Source organism: Dermochelys coriacea, chromosome 9 (genome assembly GCF_009764565.3).
Source record: "Dermochelys coriacea isolate rDerCor1 chromosome 9, rDerCor1.pri.v4, whole genome shotgun sequence".
NCBI lineage: Eukaryota > Metazoa > Chordata > Testudines > Dermochelyidae > Dermochelys > Dermochelys coriacea.
In genome coordinates, this window is record NC_050076.1 from 61,217,473 (window position 1) to 61,237,927 (window position 20,455).

Genomic DNA, 20,455 nt, shown 5'->3' on the forward strand with positions numbered 1-20,455 from the left:
GGCAGAGAAACGCTATTTTGTCCCAGCCAAGGCGTGGGATTTCTTTTTTTCTCATCCTGCACCTAATTCCTGAGTTGTCCAGGCTGCCATGAAGAGATCTAGATAGCAACATCCTAGAGCTACTCTGGTTGATAAGGAAGGTAAATGCCTAGATTTGTTTGGAAGGAAAGTCTTCATATCTATTAGCCTTCAGTTCAGAATAGCCAATTACCAAATGCTGTTTGCTAAATATTCCAACTTCACAGACTTCATTAACCAGCTTCCTCAATAAGATAGGTCTCAGTTCCATTGTCTCATTGAGGAAGAAAAGTTGGTTGCCAGAACTGTGCTTCAATCAGGAATAGATGAAGCAGATACATCAAGATCAATAGCAACAGCCATTGTGCTGCACCTTTGAATCATGGCTTCACACTTTCGGGTTTCCCAGGGAGGTCTAGAACACAGTGGAGGGACCTGCCCTTTGATGAAGCCCATATTTTTAACCAAAAGTTTTTATATAGTCCAAAATAAGGGTATTTTCTCTCTAAAAATGGCTAGTATCTCCATCAAATTTGTATGGGAACACCTGGCAGTGGTCAGTGTACATCACCCATCTTTACATGGATACTCAGTTTTTGCTCACACACTGACGAGCAGATTCTTGAAAGGACTAATCAGAACCTTTCTGCCAGTAAGGAAATGTACTCCTCGGTGGAACTTAAACCTTGTTCTTTTGATACTCACTAAACCTCCCTGCAAACCACTAACTATATTTTCCGTGTCTCTCCTATCTGTGAAAGTTGCATTCTTTGTGGCCATTACCTCAGCCAGAAGGGTAGGTAAGCTGGGAGCACTGATGGCAGGTCTGCCTTACACCGTGTTGCATAAAGACAAAGCCTCATTACATTTACATTCTAAGTTCCCTGCCAAAGACGTTTTGGAGTTTCACCTGAGCCAGTCAATCCACTTACCTGTGTTTGTTGGTTTTTTGTTTTGTTTTGTTTGTTTCTGGGTGTTTTTGGAAACCATATGCATCGGAAGAAGAAAGGAGACTTCATTCCCTTGATGAGCCTTACCCTTTTACCTGCAAGGAACAAAGCCAGTCAGAAAATAACCCAGACTGTTTTTCACTGTAGCAGAATGTGTCTGAGGTCAAGCTATATGCTCTCAGAGGATCTCTAAATGGATGTTCTGCTGTGTCTTACTCTATCATCTTCATCCCTCTCATGGTGTGAGGGCTTGTTCTACAAGAGCACAAGCGACCTCAATGGCGTCACTTCAAGAAGTACCTCTACTTGACATATGAAAAGCAGCTCCTCTGCTGATGCATCCTTTGGGACAGTGCTAGTCCAAACGGCTCTGCCACCTGCATCTTCACGCTGTCTTTCTACCTGAGTACCGCTAATCAGTCACCCACCGTGGAATACGCATAGGGACCAGCACTCAGAGAAGAAGTTACTTATCTTATAGTAAGTGTAGGTTGTTTTGAGATGTGTGGTCCCTGTCTGTATTCCACTGCCCATCCTCCTTTCTCATCTGCTTTGGATCATTCTTGGATTTGCTATAGAGAAGGAACCGAAGAGGTGATCGGTCTGCCCCATCCTTTATCTCCTCAATTGGAGGCACAAGGATAGTGAGGGCACAGGCATGGACCAACAGTCACTGCTTTCAAGAATTTTCTGACTCTGGGCACATAGAGTACCCACAATGGAATATAAATAGAGACTGCACATCTCAAAGAATGTCCAGTCACTGTAAGTCAAGTAACTTATTCATCCCAGCTCCCAACAGCACAGCCAGGACAGCATGTGCTTTTCCTGCTATGTGTTACTGTAAGGAAGGGGGTAAAGTTGGTCCCTTGGACAGGACTGTCATATCTAACAATTACATTACATCCTTCTCATGCCAGTGTTGGTGCACAGGGCAGAAACTAGATATTTCCATTTCTCTCTGTCATTTGCTGCTGCTTCTATCTTCTCTATGGTGTTGAGATCAACTGTTCTGCTCCCCCTGCTAAGAGTACTCATTAATGTTTCTCTTTGGCACCCTTGTTTCCTCACACCAGCTGGTTTCCACTTGATAGCTTCGTGTGGGAGTCTGTATGTTGGCATCTGAAGTACATACCCCAAATATGTCCAGTGCTTTCTTCTGATTCTGGTGGAAATGAGCTACTGGTTGGTGATTTCTCATCTATCTTCATTGATAATGAAGTCTTTCCGACCAGTGCCCAGAATCTTTTGTAGGCATTTACTTTCAAAGACATCTAGTTTTCTGTCTTAAACAATTTGATAGATCTCCAGCTCTTGCACCCATATGTTAGCACTGAGATTATGTCTGAAATGAAAATTCTTAGTTTTGTTCTGGTGCTATATATCTTTGATATCCATACATTATTAAGTTTACTAAATGCTGTGGATGTCTTTCCTATCCTTGATGTCACCTCCCTCTTGAGGTCTCTGTTGGCCGATACGATGCTGCCTAGCTAGGTGAACTAATCTACTTTCTTGGAGTTTTCTGATGTGATGTTACTGTTTGACATCTGGGTTTTCAAGGATGTCTGTTTAGCATAATTAACTATAATAATTAACTTTGAGTCCTGCTTGGTCTACTGTTTTTGCCAGGTTGTCTGTCTTTGTTTGTAACTGTTCATGGGCACTGCTCATAAGAAAGGCCATACTGGGTCAGAACAAAGGTCCATCTTGCCCAATATCCTGTCTTCCGACAGTGGCTAATGCCAGGTGCCCCAGAGGGAATGAACAGAACAGGTAATCATCAAGTGATCCATCCCCTGTTGCCCATTTCCAGCTTCTGGCAAACAGAGTCTAGGGACACCATTCTTACCCATCTTGGCTAATAGCCATTGATGGACCTATTCTCGATGAATTTATCTATTTTTTTTTAACCCTGTTATAGTCTTGGCCTTCACAACATCCTCTGGCAAGGAGTTCCACAGGTTGACTGTGTGTTGTGTGAAAAAATACTTCCTTTTGTTTGTTTTAAACCTGCTGCCTATAAATTTCATTTGGTTCTTGTGTTGTATTATGAGAAGGAGTAAATAACATTTCCTTATTTACTTTCTCCTCAACAATCATGATTTTATAGTCCTCCATCATATCCCCCCCTTAGTTGTCTCTTTTCCAAGCTGAATTCCAATTCTTATTAATCTCTCCTCATACAGCAGCTGTTTCATACCCTTAATCATTTTTGTTGTCAGCAAAGTCTAGGTCTTCTAGGCATTTGCCATCTACCATTTGCCATGCTATACCAGTCTCTCCTTCCTTTCTTTAGAATCATGAAATCTTTCATTTCATGATCACTTTCACTCAAATTACCCTCAGCCCTCAGATTTGCAACCCAAGTCTAAAATGGCTGTCTCCATGGTTACTTTCTCCACCTCCTGAAACAAGAAGTTGTCTCCAACACACTAAGAACTTATCAGGCATTTTGTGTTTTGCCATATTACTTTTCCAACAGATGTCTGGTTAGTTAAAGTCCCCCATTACTACCAGATCTTGTGTTTTGGCTATTTCTGTTTGTTCTAGAAATGCCTCGTATACCTCTTCCTCCTAGATTTGGTGGTTAATAATAGACTCCTACCATGATGTTGCCTTGGTTTTTCCCCTTTGTTACCCAGAGACTTTCAGCTGGTCTGCTTTCCACCTTCTTCTGGACCTCAGAACAAGTGTATATATTATTGATATATAATGCAACATCTTCCCTTTTTCCCTGTCCTTCCCTCTATACCAGTCCTTGGTAAGCCACTATTTGCTTAGCAGCAAGTTTGAAGTGCCTCCCTGACCATGCTGTGTTACCAGATGCCTGAAGAGGCATGTAGGATGCTGATTTTTTTTAAACTCCGCTCCCTGGTCTTCAGAGAAAGCACATTGCTTCCTTACAGGGAAAAAATGGCCTTGTTCTCTCCAATGGGGGTAAAGATTGTGCATTGCCTCCTTCCAGAGTCAACTTGAACTCTGCTCCTGCTGGGATTGAACCAGCACTTCTAAAAGCTCAGAGCCTCTGCCCTGCTGGCGTGCTTGTGTTTCAGCTGCAGCTCCTTGATTGCCAAGAAAACTTATGAAAGAGGGCAGCAGAGATGTAAATCAAGTCAGCCGGACCTTTGGGTTGTACAGACCATTGATCTGTCTGGAAAAACAAAGGGTCATGACATCTTCCTTCTATACAACCCTGCTTCAGATTTACAAACTCAGGAGTCTGTTTTATGCAGGCAACTTGGGAATATTTGAACTTGGCTGCCTCTCCAGGGGCCTTGGAGCAGGGAGCCCAAAATCTTCCATTTCCTCTGACCTTAAATCTGGAAGACGCACACATTTCTTCTTGATACAAACTTCTGATCTCTATGCTTCTGGTGCCAGAGCATGTGTTTATGCTCCATGGTTGCTCCTTTGTGCGCTCCCAGCTAGTGCATCACTCGACAAGTCACTCCTTTGATGCAGTTCCTATGACAAATTTACTCTTTGGATGCATGCAGGCTCCTAGTGTACTCTAAATGTCAGATGTTTCTAGTACATCAGAATAAAAGAATTCACATCCATTATAATTAATCTTTCAAATGCCACTAGGCTTGTGCTGCTGCTATTCCCTGATTGCTGGAGTTCTCAGAGTTCCTTTTCTTTTCCCTTTAAGATGAAGTCATAAGAACAAAAGATGGAGAAAATAGAATTTCGACAGTGCAATCTGGCAGTGTGTCCAGATGGCTGATCGGGAAGTGAAAATCCCATCTGCAGTCTGAAATGATTGAGGACAGAGAGCTGTCCTGGGGTAGAGACACCTTTTTTTTATCCTAGTCTGGGGACTGAGCAGAGCCAGCTATTATTTACAATGCACAAAAGAGAGCATTCTCCCCCATCCCCCCAGCTCTGTTAGTACACTTGAACCGTGACTTCACTGCTAGTCCACCACTTCCTGTGATCTTGTTAGGCCTTGCACGCTAAGGAGGTTTGGGCCTTTTCCCTACTTGGATGGCAGCCCTCATAGGAAATAGTTCACATGCCTCCTGTAACCGGACGCAGACTCACCGGTGGCACCTCCTGCTGGTCGTCTCAGGGAATTAGCGTCCAGCCTCCAGAGCGCCCTCTTCAGGCTGGTGTCTTGCCGCCCCTGGCCCCCGTGTTCCTCCCAGACCCCTGTGCCCTTGTCTTGGATGCTGCCCCCTGGCCATACCCTCACAGTTTGGGGTCCCCCCGTCCCAGGGGAACCCCCACCCACTATCCCCACCTCGCCTCAGTCTTAAGCTACTGCCAGTCACCAACTAGCCCCTGCTCCCTGGGGCAGACTGCAGTATAAGCCACTCATCACAGGCAAGAGGGTTTGGACCTGCTGCCTCTGCCTACCTGTGGCTGACCCTGCAACCCTCATACCTAATAGGCCTTCCCAGGCCTGCAGCCTGGGGCTTTCCTAGGCCCAAGCTCCCCGGCTCCCTTGGCCTTCCCCAGCCCTGCTCCCAATCTAGGTACTTTCTCAGCCCTTGCAGCCAGGTCCCTCTCTCTCCAAGCTAGAGAGAGAGTCTCTTTTGGAACTTCTGGCTCAAAGCCTTTATAGTGCTCACCCTGCTCCACCTCCTCATTTGATCACACGGATATCTCAACAGTGCGTGTGCACATTTGCATGCATAAGTATAATAATATGCACATGCACAAGCGCTGTCATATGCTTCTGGATGAAAGGCGTGATATTGGAGAGCAATGCAAATGTACATTTATAGGTGGTTCTAAACTCAGTGTCATATAGATGCTTGAAGAAAAATTAAATGTTGTATTCCGTTACCTCAGGTTGCAACCAGAATGGAATAGCTGCTTATTTCTTATTCAGACTGTGGTGGAAAAAGACCATTACACTAGAAGTGTTTGGCTTTTATATGCATTTCCTGTAGCGTGCGCTCACAATCACATGATGAAACAGTCTGCTGCGATCAGTGTAAAAGGAATCTGGAGCCTCTGCAGTGTGGTTGGTAAATCCCAGTGTTTGCCTGTGAGAGGACAGATCAGGATGGTATAGTTTAAATTAACATAAAAGCTTTCCTATTTTGCACAAGGCTCATTCCCTGGGGCTGACGGCTGTTTCTGTGTCTGACTTCTACTTTACCATTTCATTAATGATTCTCCAGGTGCCGAGACTGAGCTTCACAGTAATGTAGCTGTCACTTCCTAGGAGGAGGGGAAAAATGCACATTGTTTTCACTTGTTCCCCTCATTTGCATGCTTCCAGATGAAATGCGAGATGAGACAAATACCCCAGAGATTTGTCAACATGCATAAAACTTCCCCAATGCAGCTCTGTCATCCTGTTGTGTTTTCGCTCTCAATATGCTTGATGGGAAGTTAATCAAGTGTTCTGGCGCCGGCCATGCCACCCCTAGAAATGTGCCCCCGCCACCCCAGCTCGCTTCCGCTCCGCCTCCGCCCGCTCCCCTGGGCACGCCGCTGCCACTTTGCTTCTCCCCCCTCCCTCTTTTGCGCGGCAAGCCTGGGAGGGAGGGAGAGAGGAGAAGCCGGGCGGGGGCACACTCGGGGGAGGCGGTGGTGGTGGAGCAGAGGTGAGCTGGGGTGGGGAGCGGTTCCTCTACCCCCCAGTTACTTCCTGTGCTTTCCCCCCCACACCCTCGCTCACCTCCACTCCGCCTGCTCCCCTGAATGCGCTGCCTCTCCCTCGCCTGTGAGGGAGGAGGGAGAAGCAGAGCGGCAGCATGTTCAGGGGAGCAGGCGGTGCGGAGGTTAGCTAGGGTGGGGGGTTGTGGGGTGGGGGAGCTGCAGGAAGCAATGGGGGGGAATGCGGCACGCCTGGGGGAGGAGGCAGGGCCAGGGATTTGGGGAAGGGGTTGGGAAGGGGCAGAGTTGGGGCGGAGCTGGGGGCAAGGGGGCACGAAAAAAAGGCGGGGCAGCCAAAATTTTTTTTGCTTGGGGTGGCAAAAATCCTAGAGCCAGTCCTACATGTAAGGAAATGCATTTCCCGTCTGAGCTGTTCTTTTCTGGACGGCTGCATCCATATCATAGGATGCGGAACTGAAGGCAAACAGCTGTTCAACCCAGAGCCTCCTTGAAATATGCAAAACGGAGTGGCATCTGTCTCTAAGGTGCCACAAGTACTCCTGTTCTTTTTGTGGATACAGACTAACACGGCTGCTACTCTGAAACCTGTCTTTTCTGTTTCAACTCATTTACTTATCTTTTTATACTAGTGCTTCAGCCTCTTCTTGCTAGCAAGGTACTAACGAAGTGTACCCTGACCAGCATAGGCAGGGTATTCAGGCACAGAACGGTGCTCTAGCTCCCTAACATTTGGTCACCCGTGTCTGTGTAGTGGGGAAAGCTTGTGATAATGTTGTCTAAAGAGAGCTGGCCAAGGGCTGCTGTAATTCATGCCTGACTCTGGCTGCTTCCTTGAAGAACTAAACTTGTTTCTGTTAGCAGATAAATGCCAGCTTGATTGGCAGCATGGATGAGTGCTGATATTCCTTCAGCCAATTCAGTTTTAGATGCAGACAGTCCCTAGGGTAAATGCAGTGGAAAGTGCATATGCTCCATAGGTGTCCCTGCAATAAACAATGCAGAATAACAGGCAGTGCATTCTGGGGACTAGCACAAGGCATGGCAGGTGGTGCATTTCTAAAGGCTGAAAGCCCAACATCGGAGGGTGAGGGGGTACTCGAGAATGCTGCGTACTGCATTTCTATGGGAATAATTCCTGAATCAGTGACTGTATGGGGAAACTGCCACATCTAAGCACCTGGTGACGTGCCAATCTTGGGACACAAAGGGCACTAGAGCTTTCCTTTCTCTGAATCCAGGCATTTCCCCATCAAACCATGGGGTCTCCCAGAGAGGCCATTAGCACCCAAGCTGGGTGATCATGCTTTAGTTCTGACACTGTAAAGCTGATGAGAGAACCTTGGCATCATTGTGGAAAGGGATAGTATGTGTCAAATTCTCTTCCTTGTATCCTCATTGATAAACGGAGAGATGGGCCCTGCCAGGGCAAGGCAGCAAAGGATTGTAAAATGGCATTTTGGGGATGTGGGGGATTGGTAACTTGTGAGGGCTGATGACAGGTCAGGCTGTTAGCTAGCTTCCCGCAGCATGGTGCTGGCTGTGAGATAAGATGGTCACTTCATCTTGTGCAATGTAGGAATCTCCTCTCTGCACAGGGGGCCAACAGAAGAGGCGTAACTGTTGTAGCAGCCATGCTGGTAACAGTCCCGATGGTTAACGCTGCAAAGCACTCCACGCACTTGCTCTGGCTATTGGTTTTCTTGGCTACTGACATGGTAAAGCAAGTAGTTGGTACTTGCATGGTGTCCTGGGACCTTCCATTTCGATAGCTGACATTTGGATAGCATCAATGACAAGTTAGTGTGATACGACTACAGCAGTATCTATAGAAGAGGGTCTGCTTATTTTTGCCTTCTCCCACACAGCCCTGTGCAGCTGTTTGCCTGCCCATAGGCTTAGGTTATGGAGCAGGGAAGGGACAATGACAACAGCTAGGAATATGCAACCCCCATGATGCTGGTGCATCTGGACACAGATACTAGTTGTCTGCATGGATCTGGATAGTAATTTGCAGATTGGTTCTTCATAGACCAGGGCTGTAAACACAGGGTCCATGAGCAACCCTGACTGATTGATAGATGATATATGGACACACACGGAAGAAATAATATAAAACTTTGGGGCTTGGATGGACCTTCCGGAAATGGAATCATGAAATAATTCTGTTAGCATCATTATCCTACAGGGGCATGGGGATGGGTACTCAGACCAAGAGAGAGCACAAGAGAAGCAAGTGCCAGGAAATTCAGAGGGCTAGAGAGAGTGTTCCTGGGCAGGGGTGCCATGGAATAAGAGAGGGCTGGAGCGTCTAGAGAGATGTGATAAAAATGGTCCTTTCTACCTAGTTGCCTGCAGCTGCTGGTACCATTCCCCATCCAGTGTGAAGATTTGGGGAGACCTATATAATCCCCTCTGCCTCGCATGCTCTGCACCTAGGAGAGAAAGAATGTCCTCCTTGCCACGATGGTTTATGTGGGGAAATGTTTGGTATCTCCTTTGCGGGCAGGAATGGGACAGATATACCTTGAAGAGAATCTTCCTTGTACCCCAATTAATTCTTTTAGAGTTCATGGGCTCAGCCTGATGAATTTGGGGTGGCCTCCAGAGCAGGGCCTGTTCCTACCACTATCCCAAAATCAAATGCACTCCCCATGAGAGAATAGATGGGGAAAAAACCCAGCACCCGCTACCGAACATACTCCTCTCACATCTATTGACCCAAACACGCATAACCCATCCTGATAGGCAAACCTCTCCCATTCACCAACCCCTACTGTAGGCAAGCCCATCCTGGCTGCAAAGTGATTATTTGTGGAAGAGCATCTGAGAGAAGGCATTTGAGAATCAGCAGCAGTGTCCAAAGGGAAATGAGATAACAGTCTCAGGGGAACAGGATGCGAGACAGATAGATTTAGGCACAAGGGTCTGACTGGCTAAACTTTCCAGCACTAGTTGCTTTGATCCTGTCACTGTAATTTTTTTTAAATTTTTTTTTAAACAAAATCTCTTATGAATCGAAACATTTTAATGAAAATAGTTCAGATTTAAACATTCCCCGGTAGTTCTTTCAACACAAACATTGCAGCCTTTTGCAAATGTGGAAGAACCAAGAAGTTTAATTGACTAGAAACAGAATCATAATGTCGCGTCCTCTGTATATACACACACTACTCACATTCCCACACATTACAGTCTGGCATCCCAAGTGATCAAAAATCATGAGTCAGTTTCCATAAAAATCATATTGGTTTAAAAATCAAGGATTTTTTTTAAATGTTGGGTACTTTTCCTTGCCCTTTGGGTTTTTGAGCCTTTAGGTTGCAATCAGGCCACATTTTCATGTTTTTTGCCTGAAATCATGAGTGCTAGAAATTTACATTTTTAAAATGCAAGCTGACATCCTCCTCATGTCACATTACTCCCAGAGCTGGAGCTTTAAGTAAAACACCAAGTGTCGTGAGACTTGCAGTAAAATCATGAGAATTGGCAACACTGGAATTATGCCTTGCACCCCTCCTCTAAGGTAAGTACCATAATATTATAAGAACATAAGAATGGTCCTACTGGGTCAGACCAAAGGTCCATCTAGCCCAGTATCCTGTCTTCCGACAGTGGCCAGTGCCAGGTACCCCAGAGGGAATGAACAGAACAGGTAATCATCAAGTGATCCATCCCGTGTCGCTCATTCCCAGCTTCTGGCAAACAGAGGCTAGGGACACCATTCCTGCCCATCCTGGCTCATAGCCATTGATGGACCTGTCCTCCATGAATTTATCTAGTTAATGCATCTGATGAAGTGAGCTGTAGCTCACGAAAGCTTATGCTCAGATAAATTTGTTAGTCTCTAAGGTGCCACAAGTACTCCTTTTCTTTTTTGAACCCTGTTATGGTCTTGGCCTTCACAGCATCCTCTGACAAAGAGTTCCCACAGGTCGACTGTGTGTTGTGTGAAGAAATACTTCCTTTTATTTGTTTTAAACCTACTGCCTATTAATTTCATTTGATGACCCTTAGTTCTTGTGTTATGAGAAGTAGTAAACAACACTTTCTTATCTACTTTCTTTACACCAGTCATGATTTTATTGACCTCAATCATATCTTCCCTTAGCAGTCTCTTTTCCAAGCTGAAAAGTACCAGTCTTATTAATCTCTGCTCATACGGAAGCCATTCCATGTCCCTAATAATTTTTGTTGCCCTTTTCTGAACCTTTTCCAATTCCAATATCTTTTTTTGAGGTGGGGTGACCACATCTGCACTCAGTATTCAAGATGTGGGTGTACCATGGATTTATATAGAGGCAACCTGATATTTTCTTTCCCATTATTTATCCCTTTCTTAATTATTCCCAGCATTCTGTTCACTTTTTTGACTGCCGCTGCACATTGAGTGGATGTTTTCAGAGAACTATCCACAATGACTCCAAGATCTTTCTTGAGTGGTAACAGCTAATTTAGATCCCCAACATTTTATATGTGTAGTTGGGATTATGCTTTCCAATGTGCATTACTTTGCATTTATCAACATTAAATTGCATCTGCCATTTTGTTGTCCAGTCACCCAGTTTTGAGAGATCCTTTTTGTAGCTCTTTGCAGTCTGCCTGGGTCTTAACTATCTTGAGTAGTTTTATATCGTCTGCAAATTTTGCCACCTCACTGTTTACATCTGACAGGGAAAATGAGGCACAGAGCAGTGAAGTGACTTACCCAAGGTCAGTTGATGAGTCAGTGGCAGCATTGGGAACAGAGATCACATCTTTTTATGCTGTCATGCTCTAACCATTGGACCAGGCTTCCTTGACTAACAAATTCCAGACTGACTGAAATACAAAAAGGAAACAAGCAGCATATTAACAGTGAGAGCTCATACAAGGCCAATCCTTGCCAGGGCTAAGCATCACCAGTTCCCATGGGGTTTGAGAGTACTGAGCATCTGGGCAGGAGGTGCTCAGCACCTTGCAGCATCCAGTCATACATTTTAAACATTCTTTCCAGTTGAAACTGATGTGAAACCCTTTAATTCTTAAAACCATGATTTTTAATTTGACAGTGTCCCTTTAAATTCCATCAGGAGCTGCATTTGGGATCAGCTGAGAGAAACAGCCAAAAAAAAAAACAAAAAAACCCCCAAAAGGTTAGAAGTACTTTGATCTATTTTTCACACAGCTCAGTAAGAGAGAGTGATTAATCTCATGCAGTCTGTTTGCTGATCTCTTGGTACTAGAGGACGACACCGGCTATGCTGATCAAAATCTTAAAAAAGAATAATCCCAAACCCACACTTGCAATTAAATGTGTTGCTTACTGAACTCTGGAGTTTAATCAAATATACATCCATTATATTTTTCGTTCTGTTTTCTAAGTCCTCATCTGAAGGCAAGAAAGTTAGGTGAATTCCACATCAGTTAGATGCTGTGCTGTTTCATATTCTGGTCAGGCTTAATTAATGAAATACTTTAACATGTTATGGTATAGTCAAAGTACAAATATGCAGAGGGAGAATACATTATAACAGAGGGCACTTCTCTAAGAGGAGCTGGGAATGGACAAAGTAATGGGGTCAGAAATCCTCTTTGGAAAATAGATTTTTAGGTTCTGAGCGTTTGCTGCATTACTACTGAGACTGCCAGACCAGTGGACCTGCTCGATTGGCAAACTCCGTTATTATCTAGATTATAAAATTCATCTCCACAAAACGGTTGTAAAATTATGTGCTGTAAAATTGTCAATCGATGATAGCTTCATTGTGAGGGATGCGTGTCTGTGCTGATAAACCATGATGTTGTTATCTAAAATGGACTCTATTGTGCAGCGGGTCTCATCTCTTGAGGGCTGTTGGAGTCGTCTGACTTTTCTTCTTGTGCACAGATTCTATGATAACTTTTAAATATTACCTTTTGTAAGGTCTCCCTTTGATTTCAGAAACTAATTACCTTAAATGTATTACACAGACTTCCCCATGGATCTTTCCACAGCCTACGCCCTCCCCCCACTGATGCACATCTTACCCCTTGGTACAATATCATTCTTTACTGATCTGTATGTATTTTTAAGCTGTAGCTACCCTGACTTAAAAATATACCTATTGAATAACTTCCCTGTAAAGCTTTTGAACAGTCAAAAAATGAGTCTTAAAGCCTTTAGTCTGAGAATTATAGGGACAGCAAATTGATATATGCAACTCTGTGGTTTTGTAGGAGTATTTTAGTCAGATAAATAGAATGTATTGGTCCAAACTTCTTTCACTCCAAAGAAGCAGCACTGTAGAGGTGAGATGGGCAAAGGCTGTGAAATACTTTGTCAGTGCTGTTGGCTGCGCCCTGAGATTTCTGGTGCTTCTCTCTCTTGTCAATCGGATGCTTTCAGAACCTTCTTGTCTGCCTTTGTGTCAGTGAAGGACAGGAGAAGGGAAAGATGCAAATTCTCCTGCTGGCGCCTCCATTCAGAAGTCACTGCCTCTGTTGTATTTATCTTTTGCTACAGGGAAAGTGACTTGAACAAACACTCAGGTACAGAATAAACTTCTAGAGCAAATCTACTTGCTAACCCAGGTGCACTCTGCAGAACGAATCACTATGATGGGAATTGACAACCCAGGGTCAAGTGGTGCCCTCGGATATGTGTGCATCTCCCATGGCAGTCTGAGGGCAGAATCTGGCCTTGATGGCATATCGCTCCTTATCTGTTAAGCATGAAGAGAAATGGACTTGAACTTGGATTGAAAGTTGTTCATGAAAAAACCTCTTCAGTGTAGGAACCTAAAATATACAGACACCTGTTCCCCTTGGAGCATTGGGAGTGGGTAACAGCTTCCATCCATGATGATGATGATGTTGTGGTAGCACATAGGGGCCCGGATCAGGAACACATTGTACCAGGGCCTCTGACACGCACTAAAAGGATGAATGTGAAACCAAAGGTGATTAGCTGTGCAGTTACACTTTGTCTCCTCTTGACTGTGCTGGGAGTGGCCCTCACTCTCCAGTCTTTCTGCGTTCTTCCAAGAACATACAACTACCCTCTTTCATTTCCCTTTTTCTTCTCTCTAACAGTGCTGCTGTCTTTCCATCTTTCTCTCTGATCCTGGCTTCCCCAGAATACAGAGCGTAAGAAGTAGTTAATAGTAGGCTGCATTTTCAGTCTCTCTGTTCTGCTTCCATATCTCCCCCTTTTCCCAAGTCAGTCTGTCCACACTGGACTAAGCCTAAATTAAAACTTTCATGTCTGCTGCTGGGTGGGTATTGACTTTGAGCCCTGCTGGGCTAAGATGCAGTAACTCTTTTCAGTACACTGGAGAAAATGTCCATTTGCTAGATTGGCATTTGGTTCTGGTGTGTGGAGAAGATGAAGAAAAAGGATAAGGGTCTTTTAAAAAACAACCACCACCACTTAGCCCCTTTCTCGCTAGCCTCACCCCATCCCCAGAACTGCAACTGAAGGCCAGAACCTGCCACTCTTACTCCCCTCAGCAGTGCCATTGGTTTTACTTAGCTGAGAAGAGCTGCAGGCTTGGACTCTAATTCCCGCTGGATGTGGGGGGTGTCTCCTTGCAATGATCAGCTCTAGCTAAAAACTGAAGTAGTTGCTGGGCTTTACACATTTCTTGGACCTTGCCTATTGAGCATTGACTACATAAGTGTGAGCTAGATGGCTTCCTACCACCAAGCTGGAGGCAGCTAAAATAAGTAGTGTTACAATAGAGGGGGCTCGGATGGCAGAACAATAGGTTTGGCAAATCGGTGCATTTTTATATCTGCTTTTCCCCTCCATGCAGGAAACGAATGTGGAGTGAGGAGATGTTTGGCAGAACAGATTTCATTACTGCCCACGTGGTTTGTTATTTACAGCGACTGAAAGATGTTTTCAAATCTTCTTTTCATTCAGGTGATTGTCAGGCTCCAGGCTGTATATCTGCTCTATCGCTGCACATACAAGATTGCGGTCATGCCAGACTAAATATGTTTCTCAGCTTGAAGGATTGCAAACTGAATAATAGAGGACAAGTGTGCACACTTGAGGGGCATGTTTGGACATTAACTCTTCTAATCCTGTGCTCTGCTTGAGGTTGTGCTACATGTTCTGAACATGTAGTAGCCCTGAAGTGCTGTGTCCTTAGATTTATGTCTATATGCTGACAAACTGAAGGACCAGTGTTCATTTCTACTATCATCAAGGATCACTGGATGCATGAATAATACAAGACTGGAGCAGCCATCTTCTCTGGGGTGTCCATGCAGTAAGCATCAGAGAAGCACATATCCTCCAGCCTTATTCCTTTGAATCATTTTTGATGAGTTATGATTAAGTAGCTGCACAGCCTGTCTATTTCAGTTTTGCTTCTGTCCTCCCTTGGGCCAGCTCTGTTCCTGTGACAGCTAACCTTTACCTGGTGATGCTGTCCACTAGCCATTTCCCCAACAGTGTACTTCACAGGTGATCAGAGTGAGACACTTACTGGCTCCTTGCACAAGGAGTGTGAGCACAAGAATGTTTCCAGCTCAGAGTGGTGGGTTAATCTAGACCAGGGGTGGGCAAACTTTTTGGCACGAGGGCCACATCTGGGTATGGAAATTTTATGGTGGGCCATGAATGCTCATGAAATTGGGGGTTGGGTGAGGGAGAGGATGAGGGCTCCAGCTGGGGGTGTGGGCTCTGGGGTGGGGCCAGAAATGAGGAGTTCAGGGTGCAGGAGGGGGCTCCGGGCTGGGGCAGAGGGTTGGAGTGTGGGTGAGGGCTCTGGCGGGGGTTCCAGGCTTTGGGATGCAGGAGGATGGGACCGAGGGGTTTGGCAGGTGGGAGGGGGATCAGGGCTGGGGTGAGGGGTTGGGGTGCGGGAGGGAGTTGGGGTGCAGGCTCCGGGAGGCGCTTACCTCAAGCAGCTCCCGGAAGCAGCAGCATGTTCTCCCCCCGCCCCTGGCTCCTACGCAGATGCACAGCCAGGTGGCTCTGCGTGCTGCCCCATCCACAGGCACCACCCCTGCAGCTCTCATTGGCCCTATTTGCTGGCCAGTGGGTGCTGTGGGGGCAGTGTGCAGAGCCCCTTCGCTGCCCCTATACATAGGAGTTGGGGGTGGAACGTGCTGCTGCTTCTGGGTGCTGCGTGGAGCAAGCCCCTGACCCCACTCCCCAGCAGGAGCTCGAGGGCCAGATTAAAATATTGAAAGGGCCGGATGCGGCCCCTGGGCCATAGTTTGCCCACCCCTGATCTAGATGCAAGAGCCACTGGGACAGAAATGCTGATTAGAGACTCTAGCTGCTGCTGCCACTGCTACTGATGTGAACTTTAAAGAAATGGAAGCTGTGACAAAGTTCTTCCTCTACCTTGGTGGGTCTTGCGCTTATTGGCGGATTTGCTCGCCTCGGAGATTCACAGCAGCCCTCAGTTTGGCCGTTTTCGTGAACCCACAGTCCAGATCAACTCCTCCTGTGTCTGACCAGGAGTTGGGAGATTTGGGGGGAACCCGGGCCCTCCCTCTACTCCGGATTCCAGCCCAGAGCCCTGTGGAATGCAGCTGTCTAGAGTGCCTCCCGGAACAGCTGTGCGACAGCTACAACTCCCTGGGCTACTTCCCCATGGCCTCCTCCCAACACCTTCTTTATCCTCACCATAGGACCTTCCTCCTGGAGACTGATAATGCTTATACTCCTCAGTCCTCCAACAGTCCGCATTCTCACTCTCAGCTCCTCGCGCCTCTTGCTCCCAGCTCCTCACATGCACACCACAAAGTGAAGTGAGGTCCTTTTTAAACTCAGGTGCCCTGATTAGCCTGCCTTAATTGATTCTAGCAGTTTCTTGATTGCCTGCAGGTGTTCTAATCAGCCTGTCTGTCTTAATTGTTTTCAGAAAGTTCCTGATTGTTCTGGAACCTTCCCTGTTGCCTTACCCAGGGAAAAGGGACCTACTTAACCTGGGACTAATATATCTGCCTTCTATCACTCTCCTGTAGCCATCTGGCCTGACCCTGTCACAAAGTGTTAGTCTAGCCAGCACAAAGACTGTAACTGTGGTTGGTCTACCCTTTAAAATTTGAGTTTTGCCATTAATAATAGCCCCATACAAAGGACAGTAAAGGATGAATCTCATTGCAGAAATGGAAGCGGCTTTGCCCAGCCCATGGAGTCCTCCTGCTATGTTGGCAATTGGTCTGTGTCTATATTAAATTTGCTATTGAAAAGAAATTTTTGTTGAGAAATGGAATCAGGGAGTTCTGGTGGCTCAGTGTTAGGAAGAGTGCTTGGCTCTAGTGCAGTAGCTCAGTACATTGCATTCTTATAAGCTCAACAGGAGCCTTGAAATGGCGATGTGTGTGCTGAGGGATTCTTGTGGGACGAGTGGATCCTGCCCTGTGGAAAACTTGTTAAAGTCATGATATCATCTAGGGAGGAAGAGAACATGAGCACCACTAGGTGGGTTAGATAATCCAGCTGGCTCTCGCAACCAAAGTCCTCTGAAGACGAACATTCCCTCTCAAAATTAATGTGGGTCAATCTTTCCATTAAGCAGCTGGAATCTCCCGTTCCCATTGTAGTGCATGCTGACTTTGCCTTCTGTTTGCCTTCCTGGTATTTCTTTTCACATTGTGGCCTTTCTACATATTTTATCCTTTCGCTGTAGCTTCATCCAGGAGATGAGGCACTCTTTCAGTTTGCCGATAACAGAGAGCCCCCAGTGAGGTGTGGCGGTCAAGCACATCATTGGAATAAATTGTGTCATAAATTATCAATGAAACCAGCTCCTTTCTTCTAACAGAGCTCAGCGGTGTTCCAGGCATGACAACCAAATGTGCTTTAATAGAGCAGCTTCAAAGAGAGGCCTTTTTAATATCCCGCTTTATTTTCAGCTTGTGTCTGGGGAAAACGGGGTGTAAAACGCATAGTTTAGACCCCTCCAAACAAAACAATTGAAAATACAGAGTGATTTTGTCCTAATACTTTGCATTTTCCCTTCTCTGCTAGCTTGGGCTCCTGCACTGCCCTTCCACACCCCCAGAATGAATCAGATTTTAGCAAACCAAGAAAGTCCATCACTGCACTACAGAAGATTTGCAGAACACACAAGGGAACTAACTGGTTGGGTCAATTTCCAACTTCATATCCAAAGTGAGAGATGAAGAAAGTGGCAAAGGAAGAGTTGGCCGCACAGACAAGTGACTCATACTCTGTCCTGTCTCCTCTCTCGTTCTGGTACCTTGGAAAAATTGGTTTTGCAAATGACTATTTTTCCATGCTAGGCTCTTTGAGCAAGAGGCACCTGCACTGATATACTCCAGCTCCCGGAGAAGGGTGCCCGACCTTGGCAGTGTAACAGTTTGCATGCTTTTCACATGGATAAAGTGTTCTTTAAAATTTCTACAAAATATCCAGCCCAAACAGACTTCAGGCAAATGAGTTGTCTCTTGCTGCTCCTTGGGACTAGTTGTCTGCTGTGTCTAGATTCTGTATGTGTAAAAATAAAGGTTGAAGTCCTGGCCCCATCAAGTCCATCTCACAACTCCTGTTGACTTCAGTAAGGTCAGGATTTCACCCCAGTGTGTAATAATTTTGCAGATAGCTCTGTGTCTTTTTCTCTTTGTTTATATCTCTATACTGATAGAGGTCCAGGGTGGGAAAGCTTCGGTGCTAGCTTATCGACATGTTTAAAAGCCCTATATCTCATGTAGCGCTAGAAATTAGATCTTTTTTCCAACAGCCAGAGAATCTTCCTAGCTTCCCCAGGGGGGACACAGCACTAGTTTAGTCCTGGAAGTAAAGCCCCAGTACTGGGCTTTGAAGATCTTATTTTTAGTACAGAAAAGCTATATGATCTTATTCTTGGTCATTTGATCAGCTTTTCCGGCACCCTTTTAGTCTTGTACTGTTGGAACCCAGGACAAGTCAGGCACTTGGATTACAGATAGGATATGAGCAACTGTCCTAATAAAATGTTTGAAAAACTCTAAACCATTTTTGAAATATTTTATTTTCGTGTGACAGACAGGGCATATACTGAGTATGTGAATTATTTATCTCAATACGTATATAATGTACAGTAATATCTTAGCTATGTTCCTTACAGCTTGCAGTTTAATGCTAGTCAATATTTCTGTGGTGCTCCTGGACCTTCTCACCTTTGGCTTTAAAGGGAAATGGCTAGGAAGCCTTGACTGGCTTGTGTTGAATTTTTTTTTTTTAAATAAAAGCGCCTTAGAGGTCGAGTAGCAATAAAAATGAACCGTGGTTGGTAGAACCACTCATATGGAGCCCACAGAGCCACAGCCAGGTTTGTACTCTGTCTAGGTATGTGTACAGCCCTGAATGCACACAATAGGATCATAGCAATGTAGGGCTGGAAGGGACCTCGAGAAGTCATGAAGTCCAGCCCCCAGCACTGAGGGTATCTTCCAACTTGTTCCCAAATACCTCCAGTGATGGGGATTCTGCAACCTCCCTTGGAAGCCTGTTCCAGAGCTTAACCATTGTTAGAAACTGTAAATGTTAGCAATATTTCCTAATATCTAACCTAAATCTCCCTTGCTGCAGTTTAAACCCATTGCTGCTTGTCCTACCTTCAGTGGACATGGAGAACAATTGAGGACAGACTTGTTTATAAGCGCTCTTAACAGATTTTAAGACTATTACAGTAGAACCTCAGAGTTATGAACACCTCAGGAATGGAGGTTGTTTATAACTCTGAACTGTTCATAACTCTGAACAAAACGTTATGGTTGTTCTTTCAAAAGTTTACAACTAAACATTGGCTTAATACAGCTTTGAAAATTTACTTTATAGAAGAAAAATGCTGCTTTCCCTTTATTCATTTATTTATTTATTTATTTATTTATTTATTTATTTTAGTAGTTCACATTTAACACAGTACTGTACGGTTTATTTTGGTTTATTTGTCTGTGCCACTGCCTGATTGCATATTTCCAGTTCCAAATGGGGTGTGTGGTTGACTGGTCCGTTTATAACTCTGGTATTTGCAATTCTGAGGTTCTACGGTATGAAGACACCCCTCCCCCCCTCCCCTTCGTGGTCTTCAAGACTAAACATACCCAGTTTTGTTTAACCTTGCCTCATAGGTCAGGTTTTCTTTTTTGTTGCTTTCCTCAGGACTCTTTCCAATTTATCCACATTAATTCCTAAAGGTGTCTAAAGTACTCTGGCTGAGAACTCAGCAGAGCCCAGCAGAGCAGAACAATTACTTCTTGTGTCTTATTTACAACACTCCTGTTAATACACCCCAGAAAATTAGCCTTTTTCACAACTGCCTCACATTGTTGACTCCTGTTCAGTTTGAGATCCACTATAACCCCCAGATCCTTTTCCGCAGTACTACCACTGAGCTAGTTACTCCCCATTTTGTAGCTGTGCATTTGATTTTTCCTTCCAAAGTCTAGTACTGTGAGTGCCTCTCATGCAGCAGTGAGCGAGGGTCACAAACAGTCCTATGACATAGGAAAGTGTCATTATGCCCATTGTACAGGTGACGAAGGTGGGGCCAAGAGAGAGGAAATGTCTTTTTCGGGGTCAAATGGGGTCTGTGGACCTGAACGTTAGATACCCTGAGTTATTTGTAACGATGCTCACATAGACTTCCCAAAATAAATGTACAGAACCTCGTAGTGGCTCTGCTGCCCTCTCATCCTGCAGACATTCACCCATGTGTGCTGTGAGTCTGACTTATGCCCTTCTCTCTCTGAGTGCAAAATGGATCCCAAATGTTATGAGTCTTTCCCTTTAAAGATAAAAATAGGGAATACCGTGACCACATGTGTACTCCCCAATTAAATACTCGTTAAGCCAAAACCTAACCCAGAAGCTGCTCTACTTTTGGAAATTCAGGGCGTTTTTGGTTTTTTTTTCTTCAGCATGATAGCTTTACACAGCAAAGGGGTGTAGATCTGTAGCGGGAGGAAAACATCTATGGTGT

General features: G+C 45.1%; 1 protein-coding gene across 4 annotated transcripts in view; it reads left to right on the forward strand.

The window, feature by feature from the left end:
* LOC119861755 (probable E3 ubiquitin-protein ligase MID2) overlaps window positions 1–20,455 on the forward strand; it is a 312,271-nt gene that overhangs the window by 104,038 nt on the left and 187,778 nt on the right. The gene's annotated exons all lie outside the window — the stretch shown is intronic.